The sequence below is a fragment of the Lissotriton helveticus genome, chromosome 8 (genome assembly GCF_964261635.1).
Source record: "Lissotriton helveticus chromosome 8, aLisHel1.1, whole genome shotgun sequence".
Classification (NCBI taxonomy): Eukaryota; Metazoa; Chordata; class Amphibia; order Caudata; family Salamandridae; genus Lissotriton; species Lissotriton helveticus.
In genome coordinates this window covers 818,590,868-818,607,887 of record NC_136069.1, presented here as the reverse complement: position 1 = coordinate 818,607,887, position 17,020 = coordinate 818,590,868, and the positions used below count along the sequence as shown (strand labels likewise).

The 17,020-nt window shown below is 37.8% G+C and overlaps 8 non-coding genes across 8 annotated transcripts; all 8 read right to left on the bottom strand.

The window, feature by feature from the left end:
* Window positions 1–7,606: 7,606 nt before the first annotated feature.
* On the bottom strand, window positions 7,607–7,679 carry TRNAV-CAC (transfer RNA valine (anticodon CAC)). Its single transcript has one exon. It is a non-coding gene; the product is annotated as a tRNA-Val (tRNA).
* A 288-nt stretch (window positions 7,680–7,967) lies between these two features.
* On the bottom strand, window positions 7,968–8,039 carry TRNAP-UGG (transfer RNA proline (anticodon UGG)). Its single transcript has one exon. It is a non-coding gene; the product is annotated as a tRNA-Pro (tRNA).
* Window positions 8,040–10,421: 2,382 nt separating this feature from the next.
* On the bottom strand, window positions 10,422–10,494 carry TRNAV-UAC (transfer RNA valine (anticodon UAC)). The gene has a single exon. It is a non-coding gene; the product is annotated as a tRNA-Val (tRNA).
* Window positions 10,495–10,782: 288 nt separating this feature from the next.
* On the bottom strand, window positions 10,783–10,854 carry TRNAP-AGG (transfer RNA proline (anticodon AGG)). Its single transcript has one exon. It is a non-coding gene; the product is annotated as a tRNA-Pro (tRNA).
* A 2,236-nt stretch (window positions 10,855–13,090) lies between these two features.
* TRNAV-CAC (transfer RNA valine (anticodon CAC)) lies at window positions 13,091–13,163 on the bottom strand. The gene has a single exon. It is a non-coding gene; the product is annotated as a tRNA-Val (tRNA).
* Window positions 13,164–13,451: 288 nt separating this feature from the next.
* Window positions 13,452–13,523, bottom strand: TRNAP-UGG (transfer RNA proline (anticodon UGG)). Its single transcript has one exon. It is a non-coding gene; the product is annotated as a tRNA-Pro (tRNA).
* Window positions 13,524–15,908: 2,385 nt separating this feature from the next.
* TRNAV-CAC (transfer RNA valine (anticodon CAC)) lies at window positions 15,909–15,981 on the bottom strand. The gene has a single exon. It is a non-coding gene; the product is annotated as a tRNA-Val (tRNA).
* Window positions 15,982–16,269: 288 nt separating this feature from the next.
* Window positions 16,270–16,342, bottom strand: TRNAP-AGG (transfer RNA proline (anticodon AGG)). Its single transcript has one exon. It is a non-coding gene; the product is annotated as a tRNA-Pro (tRNA).
* Window positions 16,343–17,020: the final 678 nt, after the last annotated feature.

Sequence of the window (17,020 nt, the reverse complement as noted above, 5' to 3'; positions counted from 1 at the left end):
GTTTTAGAATTAATGGCATGATGTTATGAGCAATAGTGTTCCTCATATTAAAGTATTGAGCTAGTATTATTAATGAGACGCTGAGCGCGGGAAGGGGAGAGAGACTACAGCACCAGCATAACATTATAGCTACAGCTGTGTTGTGATTGGCTGTGCTAGCGAAATCTGAAGCGCTGTGTTATAATTGGGTGAGGGACTACACATGGTTGATGTGTGTTATGTTAACAGATGCCCTGTCAGTAAAGCACATGTGCACAATGTTCTTTCTCACACTCTCTGACCCCAGCTTTTACAGTGGATAATAAATAACTGTGCTTTTTTCATTGCTCCTTTCACGCTTTACTGAAATTGATAGGCTTTAGTTGGTAGTTGACAGTTGAAAGTGATTTTATCACTGCAAAGATCTAAGTAAAACATTGCAATCAGCAAAGTGTGGAGAGAGGCTTGTGCTGAAATTCATGCTGTGCCACTAATATTGTGTGCAGAGAGCGTGAAGGAAAGTTTTTGCTGAAAATTTCTGTTCTATAATTAAAAAATATAGATCGCATGGTTTCTTTTCTTTTAAAAGTGCTTGTTACAGTTGACTTGTTTTGCAGCAGCCAGAAAGTGTTGTGACATAATTGGAATTAGTAATTTATGGGGTTTAAAAGGGGTGTGTGGGTTAGAAGAAAGCAGATTTTAGCTAAAATTTTTGTTAAAGGGGTCAAAAGAATTTTACAGTAGAATAATTATATGTAAATTAAGGCAAAACTAGTTAGGTTTTCTTTTTCCACAGGTATATGTTGCAGAAGGTGTGTAAGTGAAAAATAAGTACATTTAAAACACATGTGATTATACGTTGGTATTATTGTTATAAATAAATATATTGCGTTGCTACTGTTTTTGCAAATTCATATTTTTCTTTACAGGTAAATTATAATTAGTGATACAAGTAAATTAGGAGAAATATTAGATTGACCAAATTATAAGATTTTCTACACCTGATAGTGTTGAATTAATTAATTAATTGATCAGCAAACACTGCAAGGCAAATTAAAAGAGTACTTTTACCAAATTAATTAAAGAAAATGTCTTCCTTATATAAGAAAATGAAAAGGGTTGTAGCCAAATGCGAGAATAAATTAAAGATTCCCAAATTAGCGAAATTAAATAATAAAGGTGTCAGAGTAGAAAATGTTGATCAGTGTAAAATTGATGTTGTAAATATGAATCTGAACAGAAATCCAAGAAAAAAGCCAGAACAAATTGATGTAACGCCAAAAGTCCAAGATCAGATTAAAAGAGTTCCAGTTCAGACTTCTTCTAAAAATGACGTGACAGAGAAGCATGATGAAAGACCTAGTACTTCTGGAATTAATATTCCTGGTTATGTAAATTCAACAAATAATTTAAAGGAGTCCATGAAAATTATGGAAACAGAGATAGTCCATGTGCTTGGAAAAGATGAAACTAATTCCGCAATTTTAAAGGTCCCATTAACTGAAAAAGTTTATTCTATTGTACTTGAGATTTAATTAGTAGGGCTTGCAACCGAGCAAGGAACAGAGATGACTTCAGTTCTGGTAAGTGAGAAGTCTGATACTAATCTGATTAAATTGATACAGTCTGATGAGTCAAAATTATGTTCAACAGAAAAGGAGATTGAGATAAATGAGCTGAATGAACAGTTACAAATACAGCGACAGGTAATGGTTCAGCAGATTGACATGGCTTCACTGCCATTACAAATTTTTGTTAATGAACAGACAGACAAAACAGATACAGGATTAATTAAAGAACAAGAAAACAGTCCAAAAAGATTAAATGCACTTCCAGAATGTTGGAATGAAAATAATGTTCTTTTGAGTGAAGACATTAAAATAAAGGATACAATTGATCAACAGATTGAAACATTGACTTCTGCAGGTTCACTTTTCAGAAATGCAAATTTAATTAAAAGGTTGATTGATGATATTCAATTGACAGAAAGGTTTGCTGGCGTGATATGTGCAGTATACAAAATAAATGATGAACATGCTTTGAGTTCACTAATACTAACATCTGTAGTTGAAACATGGCAGGTAGTCAAAGACTTACTAAATGATGCAACTCATGAGGAGAAAAACACATGGTTGAGAAACACATGGTTGAGAACAGATTTTAAACAGCGAGATGAGGATGAGATTTTGTCACACAAAGATGGTAGAATAGTTTTGCTAAATAACATGATTACTGATATGGACAGAATATACCATAAAATTGCAGAATTTCTTTACCAGAGGTGTCTGACTTATCAGCAAGTGAACACAATTAAGAGAACAATTATGAGAATGGGAACAGAATCACAGGAGAGTGGTTCATTGACCAGATTACAAATGGATGTCTGTGAGATGGCACTGAATGACAAACTGTGCTACATTTTTGTGATTTTTTGTTTGATTACAAAATGGTTTGAAACATTTCAGATGCGACATGATGATGAAATTACTGTTGCAAAGTTATCAGATAACAGAAAACATATTGAAAACAGATTGCTCCATTGTACAGATAGAATAGAAATTTCAGATGTTGAGGAGCAAGAGAACGGTACTATAAAAGACAGAGATGCAAAAATGTGCCTAGCTGCAGGTACAAAGTGGACAGATGTCCTTCCACTTGTTTTAATGTTTCTGAGAAGTACTATTGATAAAAAGACAGATTTCAGTCCACGTGAGATTATGATGGACAAGGTCATGAGACAGACATTTATACCAGAGAAGAAAATGATGACTATCAATGATAGCATAAATTTGGAGAACTGCGGGAATTTATCAGATGAAATGATTTCTGTGTTTGATGAAGATGAAACTGAAGTGCAAACAAGAGAAAAAGAGCAAGTATTTGATCCGTTACCAGGTAAAAGGATCAGGAAAAAGGTTCGTCTAAAAAGAAATTCTCTAGTGCCAAGGTGGCAGAAAAGGAGGTCAGTCAGTCTTGTCACAACAAATGCAGAGAAGTGCAAAAGACTGAAGAGGTGGATTGACACTGGCCATACTTTTCGTGTAACTACACCTGAAAATCCTGATGAGGATAGTGTCACAATTGATGATTCAGATTCTGAAGAAGAACCTGAAGAGAATCCAGATCTTGAAGATCGACAAGTTGGTCGATATCTGGAGAACATGAATAGAAAACAAGCCTTGATTGAAGAAGACTTGAAAGTTGTGACTGAAGACTCAGAAAATGATGGAAATCTGCCAGAAAAAGAAGCAGAAGAAGAAGGTGATCAGATTGTGATTCAAGACCAGGAGAGTATTGAAAAGCAGAAAAGTAGCTCTGAAAGCAGGAACAGGAATTCTGAAACTGGGAAGTTGAAGGTAATTGAAGAAGAAGATGAATTGCCAAGTACCAGCTACAAAGATGATGTTCCTAACGGAGTGAAGTTGCTGAGTAAAGAAGTACCTGAGTCCAGAATGAAAATGTCTGACACTGAAAATAATGAGAATGATGAAGATTCTCAAATAAGAAAATTCAGAAAAGGAGCTTGGAGAACAGAATGTAATGTGACCAAGCAAAAGAAGAAATTACCAAGAAAAAGTGATGAATGGCCAGGAGAAAATGAAGGCCTAAAATTCAAATTGAGATACAGATCAAAGAAACAGATTGATGAAAAATCAAGTCAAAAGGATTGTGAAAAGAAAAGTGAGGCAGGAAAGAAAATAGAAGTGATACCTGTAATGGAGGTAAATAGTTGCAGTCAGGAAAAGATTGAAGAGAATAGTGACAATGATTGAAGTACATACCTGTTAAAATTTTAGGTTTTCTGTTTTTGGCATAAGGCTGAAGAAATCTTGTTAGATGACACAAGGTCGAAGAAATACTGTTAGCTGAAAAATTAATTTGTGACATTAGGTCGAAGAAAAACTGTTAGAAGGTTTAAAAAAAAAAAAAAAAAAAATTTGAAAAAGGGGGGTGTTAGAAATTTTTAGAAAATTTAGGTAAAATTTTTAAAATTTTTGTTTTATTTTTCTTTGCAAACTTAATGAAAATATAATTCTGCTTTGGTTAATTTAGGTTACTTTCCCTTTAGAAATTAACAAAGAGAAGTTTAAGGTCAATAGGACAAGCAAAGTTTCAGCTAGTCAAGACAAACATAGTATAATACTGACATTTTATTAGTTATAGTTTTGCAACACTTTTATTGAAGCTCAGTTGTATGATACACAAGAGAAAGAAATAGAACTAGAGGGGTTTCTTAAAACTCAATATGAGAATTGTAGATAAACTGATGAGAAGTCTTTAGAAATACTAACACAGGTGAAATTGAATCATGTTCATCTTAGATAAAATCTTTGCTAAAATATTGGGTGGTGGTGTGGTGATTTGTTAATCACCAGATGAGGGAGTTGATGGAGCGGGATAGAAAACAGAAATCTGTTTAAACCCGTGAAGTCACACTTCCATAAATAAATTAATAATGCTAACAATTTGTGCTGTGTGTATAATAATTCAACCTAGTTTAAAGTTACATTACATTACAGAACACGCGGGAAATTAACATGTGTGCTCATAAATGTGCATTATGTTGCATTCTTATATATGTGGAAAATAATAAATTAATCTTGTCTATTGTCATGTCATAACTAATAGCAGCTGTTTTTAAAATAATGGCATGTGCTTATTTTGCTTCCCTTGTCTATGTGATGTCATTTCTACTATTCTAGGTGCACATAAGGCTTTATGGATTATGAAGACTGGTAGATATAAAATGCTGCTTTATTTGTGCTTTACTGCTAGGTAATTTAGACTAATGGGTTAATTATTAGCAATGATGGGAGGCAACAGAACAAATTGTATTTCTTTCATTAATTATTCTTTGTGTTTGTTTATATAATAGTTTTACAAAGGAAGCTTAGAGATGGCTGCAGGAAAATAGTACCCTTTTAAAAGTGGCGCAGGGACAGTGGCGCAGAAAATTGACGCTTTCTGAAAGAGGCCTAATGATGAAAATGGCTCAAGTGAAAATAATTCTGAGAAGGATGGAAAAGGCCTCTGAGCTTTTATTTTGAAAGGTTTTGGATTGAACTGCTAAAAAGATGACTTTTTGGAGAAATTTGCTAACGTTTGCTAACGTGCCACGGGAGTTCAGAGCTGACTAGCTCAAGGTTAAAAGGAAGCTGTTGCTACAAAATGTAGCAGCCTAAGGAAGAGCTGCCAAGACTTCTAAATGAACAATGGACTAGTGAATTTGCCCGGGCATGTAAGAAGGAGGTGTCACAGTTTACTGTGGTACGAGGTGGCTCAGCCAATGGAGAACTAGAATTCGTCTGCTGGAATGTGAAAAATAGTTAGCTCAGCTAAATTAGGGTATAAGAATAGGTTCAGAGAACACATAGTTGGCTTACGCTCGAGAAATTTTGGAGGACGATGTTATGCTGATGGACTTTACACGTGAGGACAGGAGTTTTTATTAATTACTTTATTACTAGGTGATGAGGGTAGAGATAGAGATATAGTTAGGATTTTGGGAAATGCTTAATTTTACTTATTCCTGCTAATGAATAATAATTCTTGATTTATGCTCTTTTTATTAATACTGAATAAATCTTTCTTTATAACATTTTCTAATGCTTGTTTAATAAAATACCAAAACCTAAGTTTTTCTAGATGTGTTAAAATAAACTTTCTAAAATGACAAGCTGGTCTTGATTATTGCAGATGGTTTAAACAACTATATTTAGATCTTATCGCCTCATGATTCAAGCGCTCTATTGTTGTTATGGGCCTAGTGTTGTAGTGTAAGTTTTGTGGTAGTAAATAGTGTCATTTGTGCAATATTTTGGTGAGAGCGCTGGATCAGTAGAATGCTGATTATGATGCCATGATTTGTGGAATCACCAAGGTACAACTACAGAGGAATATATGAGTCTGAAGGACATGGAACTCTTAGCTAACACATCACAATATGTGATGCTTGCCAACCAAGCACTACATTCTGGTGCGCTGATGATCAGAACATTCTGCTCCTAAAGGAAAGAAAATACCGCTTGATTGAAAATAAAGGGGTATATTATCAAGGGGCTTTATCTCCGCTTTTTTGGCTTTAAAAGCCAAGAAAGCGGAGATAAAATTATCTCCCTATTACCAAGCTGTCGCTAACACCAGTTAGCAACAGCTAGTAGGAGATAGCGACCATCTTGGGCCCCGCTTTGCATGTCAGTGATATTTATCACTAATGACATGCAAAGTGGGCGTGCCAAGATGTTAGCGACTGAAAACAGTCGCTAACATCGCTATCTCCTATTACCAACTTTTGGAGATATTCGCGCTAAGCGCGAATATCTCCAAAAGCTAACACCTGCCCTGAGCAGTTCTTAGCCATGTTATCCAATGGGAGGTGGATAACATGGCTAAGAGCATTTGCTCGATAATGCATGAATATCGCTGACTTTTCAGCGATATTCATGCATTGCGGCCGTTTTTTATCGCATTTGCGATAAACCTTGCTAATAGCAAGGTTTATCTGCGATAAAAATCACTGATTTGCGGCGATAATTTTTGTCTCTAAACAAGTTAGAGACAAAAATTATCTCTATTGGTTGGTAATATGCCCCAAAGTCTCTGTTTATATTAACGCTCTCTCTCTCCCTATATCTATCTATCTATCATCTATCTATCTATCTATCTATCTATCTATCTATCTATCTATCTATCTATCTATCTATCTATCTATCTATCTATCTATCTATCGATCTATCTTTCTATCTATCTATCTTTATATATGGATACATGCATACACCTACTCATAGATATGCCATGCATTTCTTTGGATTTGTTTCAACCTCTTGCCATTTATTTGAGAATCCCTACTTTTCAAGTGACTGCAAATGAAGTCATCTCTGGCACGTTTTGGCTGATGCAAGGTAACCAAAACACAAGACAACTTTTAATAAAAATCATTGGTTTCTTTGTTAACGTGCACTGTCAAACATGGGACTTTCACACGTCAGGTAAATATGATAACCAATACACAACAGAAGCAGATGCAGATTGCTTATCAATGTCGTGATAGAACAGTTGTGATTTGAGTAGTAGAAGCGCCCCTGAATTGATACTTATTATATACAGCCTGTAAGATAGTCAAAAATGCATGCTAGGAGAGGAGATGCAAATATAAATGTATTAGAAAAATACATAAAGAGGAGTGATATGCTTTTATTCATGCAAGGCTAGAAAAAATCCCCATACTGTCGAAAGCATTCATACACCACCAAATGGAAATAAACAATTTTGACATTAAACGAAAAGGTGACGATGCATTTGTATCATCACCTTGAGAAGGATCATCTAGGAATTGAGCCCAAGCCTCAGCACTTAAAAAACAGAAACACTCCACTAAAATAAGAGGCCTGTTGGTGCCAACAATTCTCAAAGTTAATGCTTGTTCTGGTTGAGCATTGAACCGAATGCAGGGCTCTTTTGAAAGTGAGGTCTGTGAATCAACAGATACATCCACATGCCAATTATGTTATTGTTTTTAAGAGAATTCACTTTCTTGGAACGAGACTGCATGAACCCATCTTCAGGGCCTGGACAATTTCATGCAAAACGGCAACTCTCAACATTGCAGCCAAGACAAGATAACTAGTGTTTCTGCCCGGTTTCGAACCGGGGACCTTTCGCGTGTGAGGCGAACGTGATAACCACTACACTACAGAAACAGATACCTACAGGTGATTCTTCTGTGATGAAACTGCTCAAAACAGACTATTCCAAGGGCATCTGGTTTTAGATTTCTTTCATGCAACCTGCCCGACAGCCCTATCTGAACGCTTGTATATGCCTTGCAAGTTCAGCATTTTTGCAAAATGCTTAAAGAGAAATGTTTCCTATTTACTCAGGCAGGGCAAGGTCAAAAGCATGAGACTCTAGCAAATAATCATCCACTACTGCAAAGAGAAAATTGATATTGGCTTTGAAATGCATACTTCAAAAGAGCACCAATGAAAGGGCTCGTCCGGGATTTGAACCTGGGACCTTTCGCACCCAAAGCGAGAATCATACCCCTAGACCAACGAGCCGTTGAAAGACCCTCACCTCTGAAAAGGTAATACCAGCTCTAAGCCCGCAATGAAGATCATGCTGGGGTCTTTTTCATGCTTGGTCTGTGAATTCACAGGAAATTCAGTGTCAACTTACCCTTTCTCAAACGATAGCACTATCATTTGTAAGTGTCCCCTTTTATTTTTTCTCAGCATTGGACAAGTCTTACAGGAAGTCAGCAGTTATTTATATATTTCTGCATTGGCTAGAGCCTAAAGAGAAAGAATAAAAAGCTGTTCATAACAACATAAGAAACACATTTTGCCTTTTCTCTCAAATACTTATTCCCTTTGTGCAAATCGGAATGCCAAGGTGAATAGCTGGGCCACAGATTCTGGCTAATTATCTATCTCTTGAATGCAAGAAGCAATAAAAACTGCCTAATGCAGGACTAAAGCATTCCTTGCATAGCCTCTAACATCATAACATAACTGAGCTGCTGGTAACAAGCTAAGCAATACCTTCCCAAAATGAGAAGTACATGTGCTTATGTGCTTATCCGCTCAATCAGCGCTCAATTAGGCTCGATCAGGCGAGATATAGAAAAGGTGGAAAGGGTCCAAATGGCTGTCCCTTCCTTTTTAGGGTGGGTCCTGCTGACTATCATAAGATTCCTCTTAAGAGTGGCCAGGGTCAGAGGAAAAACTTTCAATGCTTCTTAGTGTTCTCTCCAGAAGCAGGCATTTTCTGTGCCTTTAATTTCAGGTTTTTCCCAGCAGTCTCTGTTCTGCCTATGTAAATTAACAAAAGCAGTGCTTATTCCTCACTTGCTCTAATGTTCTGCCTGTCCACAAAGCTCTGCCTAAGTATGCTTTTTTTCTTTTTCAGGGAAATTCTAAATGGTTTCTCTGTCCACTCTGTGGCAGTAGAATGCTGATTATGATGCCATGTTTTGTTGAATCACCAAGGTACAACTACAGAGGAATATATGAGTCTGAAGGACATGGAACTCTTAGCTAACACATCACAATATGTGATGCTTGCCAACCAAGCACTACATTCTGGTGCGCTGATGATCAGAACATTCTGCTCCTAAAGGAAAGAAAAGACCGCTTGATTGAAAATAAAGTCTCTGTTTATATTAACGCTCTCTCTCTCCCTATATCTATCTATCTATCTATCTATCTATCTATCTATCTATCTATCTATCTATCTATCTATCTATCTATCTATCTATCTATCTATCTATCTATCTATCTATCTATCTATCTATCTATCTATCTATCTATCTGTCTGTCTGTCTGTCTGTCTGTCTGTCTGTCTGTCTGTCTGTCCGTCCGTCCGTCCGTCCGTCCGTCCGTCCGTCCGTCCGTCCGTCCGTCCGTCCATCCATCCATCCATCCATCCATCCATCCATCCATCCATCCATCCATCCATCCATCCATCCATCTATCTATCTATCTATCTATCTATCTATCTATCTATCTATCTATCTATCTATCTATCTATCTATCTATCTATCTATCTATCTATCTATCTATCTATCTTTATATATGGATACATGCATACACCTACACATAGATATGCCATGCATTTCTTTGGATTTGTTTCAACCTCTTGCCATTTATTTGAGAATCCCTACTTTTCAAGTGACTGCAAATGAAGTAATCTCTGGCACGGTTTGGCTGATGCAAGGTAACCAAAACACAAGACAACTTTTAATAAAAATCATTGGTTTCTTTGTTCACGTGCACTGTCCAACATGGGACTTTCACACGTCAGGTAAATATGATAACCAATACACAACAGAAGCAGATGCAGATTGCTTATCAATGTCGTGATAGAACAGTTGTGATTTGAGTAGAAGAAGCGCCCCTGAATTGATACTTATTATATACAGCCTGTAAGATAGTCAAAAATGCATGCTAGGAGAGTAGATGCAAATATAAATGTATTAGAAAAATACATAAAGAGGAGTGATATGCTTTTATTCATGCAAGGCTAGAAAAAATCCCCATACTGTCGAAAGCATTCATACACCACCAAATGGAAATAAACAATTCTGACATTAAACGAAAAGGTGACGATGCATTTGTATCATCACCTTGAGAAGGATCATCTAGGAATTGAGCCCAAGCCTCAGCACTTAAAAACCAGAAACACTCCACTAAAATTAGAGGCCTGTTGGTGCCAACAATTCTCAAAGTTAATGCTTGTTTTGGTTGAGCATTGAACCTAAAGCAGGGCTCTTTTGAAAGTGAGGTCTGTGAATCAACAGATACATCCACATGCCAATTATGTTATTGTTTTTAAGAGAATTCACTTTCTTGGAATGAGACTGCATGAACCCATCTTCAGGGTCTGGACAATTTCATGCAAAACGGCAACTCTCAACATTGCAGCCAAGACAATATAACTAGTGTTTCTGCGCGGTTTCGAACCGGGGACCTTTCGCGTGTAAGGCGAATGTGATAACCACTACACTACAGAAACAGATACCTACAGGTGATTCTTCTGTGATGAAACTGCTCAAAACAGGCTATTCCAAGGGCATCTGGTTTTAGATTTCTTTCATGCAACCTGCCCGACAGCCCTATCTGAACGCTTGTATATGCCTTGCAAGTTCAGCATTTTTGCAAAATGCTTAAAGAGAAATGTTTCCTATTTGCTCAGGCAGGGCAAGGTTAAAAGCATGAGACTCTAGCAAATAATCATCCACTACTGCAAAGAGAAAATTGATATTGGCTTTGAAATGCATACTTCAAAAGAGCACCAATGAAAGGGCTCATCCGGGATTTGAACCCGGGACCTCTCGCACCCTAAGCGAGAATCATACCCCTAGACCAAAAAGCCGCTGAAAGACCCTCACCTCTGAAAAGGTAATACCAGCTCTAAGCCCGCAATGAAGATCATGCTGGGGTCTTTTTCATGCTTGGTCTGTGAATTCACAGGAAATTCAGTGTCAACTTACCCTTTCTCAAACGATAGCACTATCATTTGTAAGTGTCCCCTTTTATTTTGTCTCAGCATTGGACACGTCTTACAGGAAGTCAGCAGTTATTTATATATTTCTGCATTGGCTAGCGCCTAAAGAGAAAGAATAAAAAGCTGTTCATAACAACATAAGAAACACATTTTGCCTTTTCTCTCCAATACTTATTCCCTTTGTGCAAATCGGAATGCCAAGGTGAATAGCTGGGCCACAGATTCTGACTAATTATCTATCTCTTAATGCAAGAAGCAATAAAAACTGCCTAATGCAGGACTAAAGCATTCCTTGCATAGCCTCTAACATCATAACATAACTGAGCTGCTGGTAACAAGCTAAGCAATGCCTTCCCAAAATGAGAAGTACATGTGCTTATGTGCTTATCCGCTCAATCAGGCTCGATCAGGCGAGATATAGAAAAGGTGGAAAGGGTCCAAATGGCTGTCCCTTCCTTTTTAGGGTGGGTCCTGCTGACTATCATAGGATTCCTCTTAAGAGTGGCCAGGGTCAGAGGAAAAACTTTCAATGCTTCTTAGTGTTCTCTCCAGAAGCAGGCATTTTCTGTGCCTTTAATTTCAGGCTTTTCCCAGCAGTCTCTGTTCTGCCTATGTAAATTAACAAAAGCAGTGCTTATTCCTCACTTGCTCTAATGTCCTTCCTGTCCACAAAGCTCTGCCTAAGTATGCTTTTTTTCTTTTTCAGGGAAATTCTAAATGGTTTCTCTGTCCACTCTGTGGCAGTAGAATGCTGATTATGATGCCATGTTTTGTGGAATCACCAAGGTACAACTACAGAGGAATATATGAGTCTGAAGGACATGGAACTCTTAGCTAACACATCACAATATGTGATGCTTGCCAACCAAGCACTACATTCTGGTGCGCTGATGATCAGAACATTCTGCTCCTAAAGGAAAGAAAATACCGCTTGATTGAAAATAAAGTCTCTGTTTATATTAACGCTCTCTCTCTCCCTATATCTATCTATCTATCTATCTATCTATCTATCTATCTATCTATCTATCTATCTATCTATCTATCTATCTATCTATCTATCTATCTATCTATCTATCTATCTATCTATCTATCTATCTATCTATCTATCTATCTATCTATCTATCTATCTATCTATCTATCTATCTATCTATCTATCTATCTATCTATCTATCTATCTATCTATCTATCTACCTATCTATCTATCTATCTATCTATCTATCTATCTATCTTTATATATGGATACATGCATACACCTACTCATAGATATGCCATGATGCATTTCTTTGGATTTGTTTCAACCTCTTGCCATTTATTTGAGAATCCCTACTTTTCAAGTGACTGCAAATGAAGTCATCTCTGGCACGTTTTGGCTGATGCAAGGTAACCAAAACACAAGACAACTTTTAATAAAAATCATTGGTTTCTTTGTTAACGTGCACTGTCAAACATGGGACTTTCACACGTCAGGTAAATATGATAACCAATACACAACAGAAGCAGATGCAGATTGCTTATCAATGTCGTGATAGAACAGTTGTGATTTGAGTAGTAGAAGCGCCCCTGAATTGATACTTATTATATACAGCCTGTAAGATAGTCAAAAATGCATGCTAGGAGAGGAGATGCAAATATAAATGTATTAGAAAAATACATAAAGAGGAGTGATATGCTTTTATTCATGCAAGGCTAGAAAAAATCCCCATACTGTCGAAAGCATTCATACACCACCAAATGGAAATAAACAATTCTGACATTAAACGAAAAGGTGACGATGCATTTGTATCATCACCTTGAGAAGGATCATCTAGGAATTGAGCCCAAGCCTCAGCACTTAAAACCAGAAACACTCCACTAAAATAGGAGGCCTGTTGGTGCCAACAATTCTCAAAGTTAATGCTTGTTCTGGTTGAGCATTGAACCGAATGCAGGGCTCTTTTGAAAGTGAGGTCTGTGAATCAACAGATACATCCACATGCCAATTATGGTATTGTTTTTAAGAGAATTCACTTTCTTGGAACGAGACTGCATGAACCCATCTTCAGGGCCTGGACAATTTCATGCAAAACGGCAACTCTCAACATTGCAGCCAAGACAATATAACTAGTGTTTCTGCCCGGTTTCGAACCGGGGACCTTTCGCGTGTGAGGTGAACGTGATAACCACTACACTACAGAAACAGATACCTACAGGTGATTCTTCTGTGATGAAACTGCTCAAAACAGACTATTCCAAGGGCATCTGGTTTTAGATTTCTTTCAAGCAACCTGCCCGACAGCCCTATCTGAACGCTTGTATATACCTTGCAAGTTCAGCATTTTTGCAAAATGCTTAAAGAGAAATGTTTCCTATTTGCTCAGGCAGGGCAAGGTTAAAAGCATGAGACTCTAGCAAATAATCATCCACTACTGCAAAGAGAAAATTGATATTGGCTTTGAAATGCATACTTCAAAAGAGCACCAATGAAAGGGCTCGTCCGGGATTTGAACCCGGGACCTCTCGCACCCAAAGCGAGAATCATACCCCTAGACCAACGAGCCGTTGAAAGACCCTCACCTCTGAAAAGGTAATACCAGCTCTAAGCCCGCAATGAAGATCATGCTCGGGTCTTTTTCATGCTTGGTCTGTGAATTCACAGGAAATTCAGTGTCAACTTACCCTTTCTCAAACGATAGCACTATCATTTGTAAGTGTCCCCTTTTATTTTTTCTCAGCATTGGACAAGTCTTACAGGAAGTCAGCAGTTATTTATATATTTCTGCATTGGCTAGAGCCTAAAGAGAAAGAATAAAAAGCTGTTCATAACAACATAAGAAACACATTTTGCCTTTTCTCTCAAATACTTATTCCCTTTGTGCAAATCGGAATGCCAAGGTGAATAGCTGGGCCACAGATTCTGGTTAATTATCTATCTCTTGAATGCAAGAAGCAATAAAAACTGCCTAATGCAGGACTAAAGCATTCCTTGCATAGCCTCTAAAATCATAACATAACTGAGCTGCTGGTAACAAGCTAAGCAATACCTTCCCAAAATGAGAAGTACATGTGCTTATCCGCTCAATCAGCGCTCAATTAGGCTCGATCAGGCGAGATATAGAAAAGGTGGAAAGGGTCCAAATGGCTGTCCCTTCCTTTTTAGGGTGGGTCCTGCTGACTATCATAAGATTCCTCTTAAGAGTGGCCAGGGTCAGAGGAAAAAATTTCAATGCTTCTTAGTGTTCTCTCCAGAAGCAGGCATTTTCTGTGCCTTTAATTTCAGGTTTTTCCCAGCAGTCTCTGTTCTGCCTATGTAAATTAACAAAAGCAGTGCTTATTCCTCACTTGCTCTAATGTTCTGCCTGTCCACAAAGCTCTGCCTAAGTATGCTTTTTTTCTTTTTCAGGGAAATTCTAAATGGTTTCTCTGTCCACTCTGTGGCAGTAGAATGCTGATTATGATGCCATGTTTTGTTGAATCACCAAGGTACAACTACAGAGGAATATATGAGTCTGAAGGACATGGAACTCTTAGCTAACACATCACAATATGTGATGCTTGCCAACCAAGCACTACATTCTGGTGCGCTGATGATCAGAACATTCTGCTCCTAAAGGAAAGAAAAGACCGCTTGATTGAAAATAAAGTCTCTGTTTATATTAACGCTCTCTCTCTCCCTATATCTATCTATCTATCTATCTATCTATCTATCTATCTATCTATCTATCTATCTATCTATCTATCTATCTATCTATCTATCTATCTATCTATCTATCTATCTATCTATCTATCTATCTATCTATCTATCTATCTATCTATCTATCTGTCTATCTGTCTGTCTGTCTGTCTGTCTGTCTGTCTGTCTGTCCGTCTATCCATTCATCCATCCATCCATCCATCCATCCATCCATCCATCCATCCATCCATCCATCCATCCATCCATCCATCCATCCATCCATCCATCCATCCATCCATCCATCCATCCATCCATCCATCCATCCATCTATCTATCTATCTATCTATCTATCTATCTATCTATCTATCTATCTATCTATCTATCTATCTATCTATCTATCTTTATATATGGATACATGCATACACCTACACATAGATATGCCATGCATTTCTTTGGATTTGTTTCAACCTCTTGCCATTTATTTGAGAATCCCTACTTTTCAAGTGACTGCAAATGAAGTAATCTCTGGCACGGTTTGGCTGATGCAAGGTAACCAAAACACAAGACAACTTTTAATAAAAATCATTGGTTTCTTTGTTAACGTGCACTGTCCAACATGGGACTTTCACACGTCAGGTAAATATGATAACCAATACACAACAGAAGCAGATGCAGATTGCTTATCAATGTCGTGATAGAACAGTTGTGATTTGAGTAGAAGAAGCGCCCCTGAATTGATACTTATTATATACAGCCTGTAAGATAGTCAAAAATGCATGCTAGGAGAGTAGATGCAAATATAAATGTATTAGAAAAATACATAAAGAGGAGTGATATGCTTTTATTCATGCAAGGCTAGAAAAAATCCCCATACTGTCGAAAGCATTCATACACCACCAAATGGAAATAAACAATTCTGACATTAAACGAAAAGGTGACGATGCATTTGTATCATCACCTTGAGAAGGATCATCTAGGAATTGAGCCCAAGCCTCAGCACTTAAAAACCAGAAACACTCCACTAAAATAAGAGGCCTGTTGGTGCCAACAATTCTCAAAGTTAATGCTTGTTTTGGTTGAGCATTGAACCGAAAGCAGGGCTCTTTTGAAAGTGAGGTCTGTGAATCAACAGATACATCCACATGCCAATTATGTTATTGTTTTTAAGAGAATTCACTTTCTTGGAACGAGACTGCTGAACCCATCTTCAGGGCCTGGACAATTTCATGCAAAACGGCAACTCTCAACATTGCAGCCAAGACAATATAACTAGTGTTTCTGCCCGGTTTCGAACCGGGGACCTTTCGCGTGTGAGGCAAACGTGATAACCACTACACTACAGAAACAGATACCTACAGGTGATTCTTCTGTGATGAAACTGCTCAAAACAGGCTATTCCAAGGGCATCTGGTTTTAGATTTCTTTCATGCAACCTGCCCGACAGCCCTATCTGAACGCTTGTATATGCCTTGCAAGTTCAGCATTTTTGCAAAATGCTTAAAGAGAAATGTTTCCTATTTGCTCAGGCAGGGAAAGGTTAAAAGCATGAGACTCTAGCAAATATGCATCCACTACTGCAAAGAGAAAATTGATATTGGCTTTGAAATGCATACTTCAAAAGAGCACCAATGAAAGGGCTCATCCGGGATTTGAACCCGGGACCTCTCGCACCCTAAGCGAGAATCATACCCCTAGACCAAAAAAGCCGCTGAAAGACCCTCACCTCTGAAAAGGTAATACCAGCTCTAAGCCCGCAATGAAGATCATGCTGGGGTCTTTTTCATGCTTGGTCTGTGAATTCACAGGAAATTCAGTGTCAACTTACCCTTTCTCAAACGATAGCACTATCATTTGTAAGTGTCCCCTTTTATTTTGTCTCAGCATTGGACACGTCTTACAGGAAGTCAGCAGTTATTTATATATTTCTGCATTGGCTAGCGCCTAAAGAGAAAGAATAAAAAGCTGTTCATAACAACATAAGAAACACATTTTGCCTTTTCTCTCCAATACTTATTCCCTTTGTGCAAATCGGAATGCCAAGGTGAATAGCTGGGCCACAGATTCTGGCTAATTATCTATCTCTTAATGCAAGAAGCAATAAAAACTGCCTAATGCAGGACTAAAGCATTCCTTGCATAGCCTCTAACATCATAACATAACTGAGCTGCTGGTAACAAGCTAAGCAATGCCTTCCCAAAATGAGAAGTACATGTGCTTATGTGCTTATCCGCTCAATCAGGCTCGATCAGGCGAGATATAGAAAAGGTGGAAAGGGTCCAAATGGCTGTCCCTTCCTTTTTAGGGTGGGTCCTGCTGACTATCATAGGATTCCTCTTAAGAGTGGCCAGGGTCAGAGGAAAAACTTTCAATGCTTCTTAGTGTTCT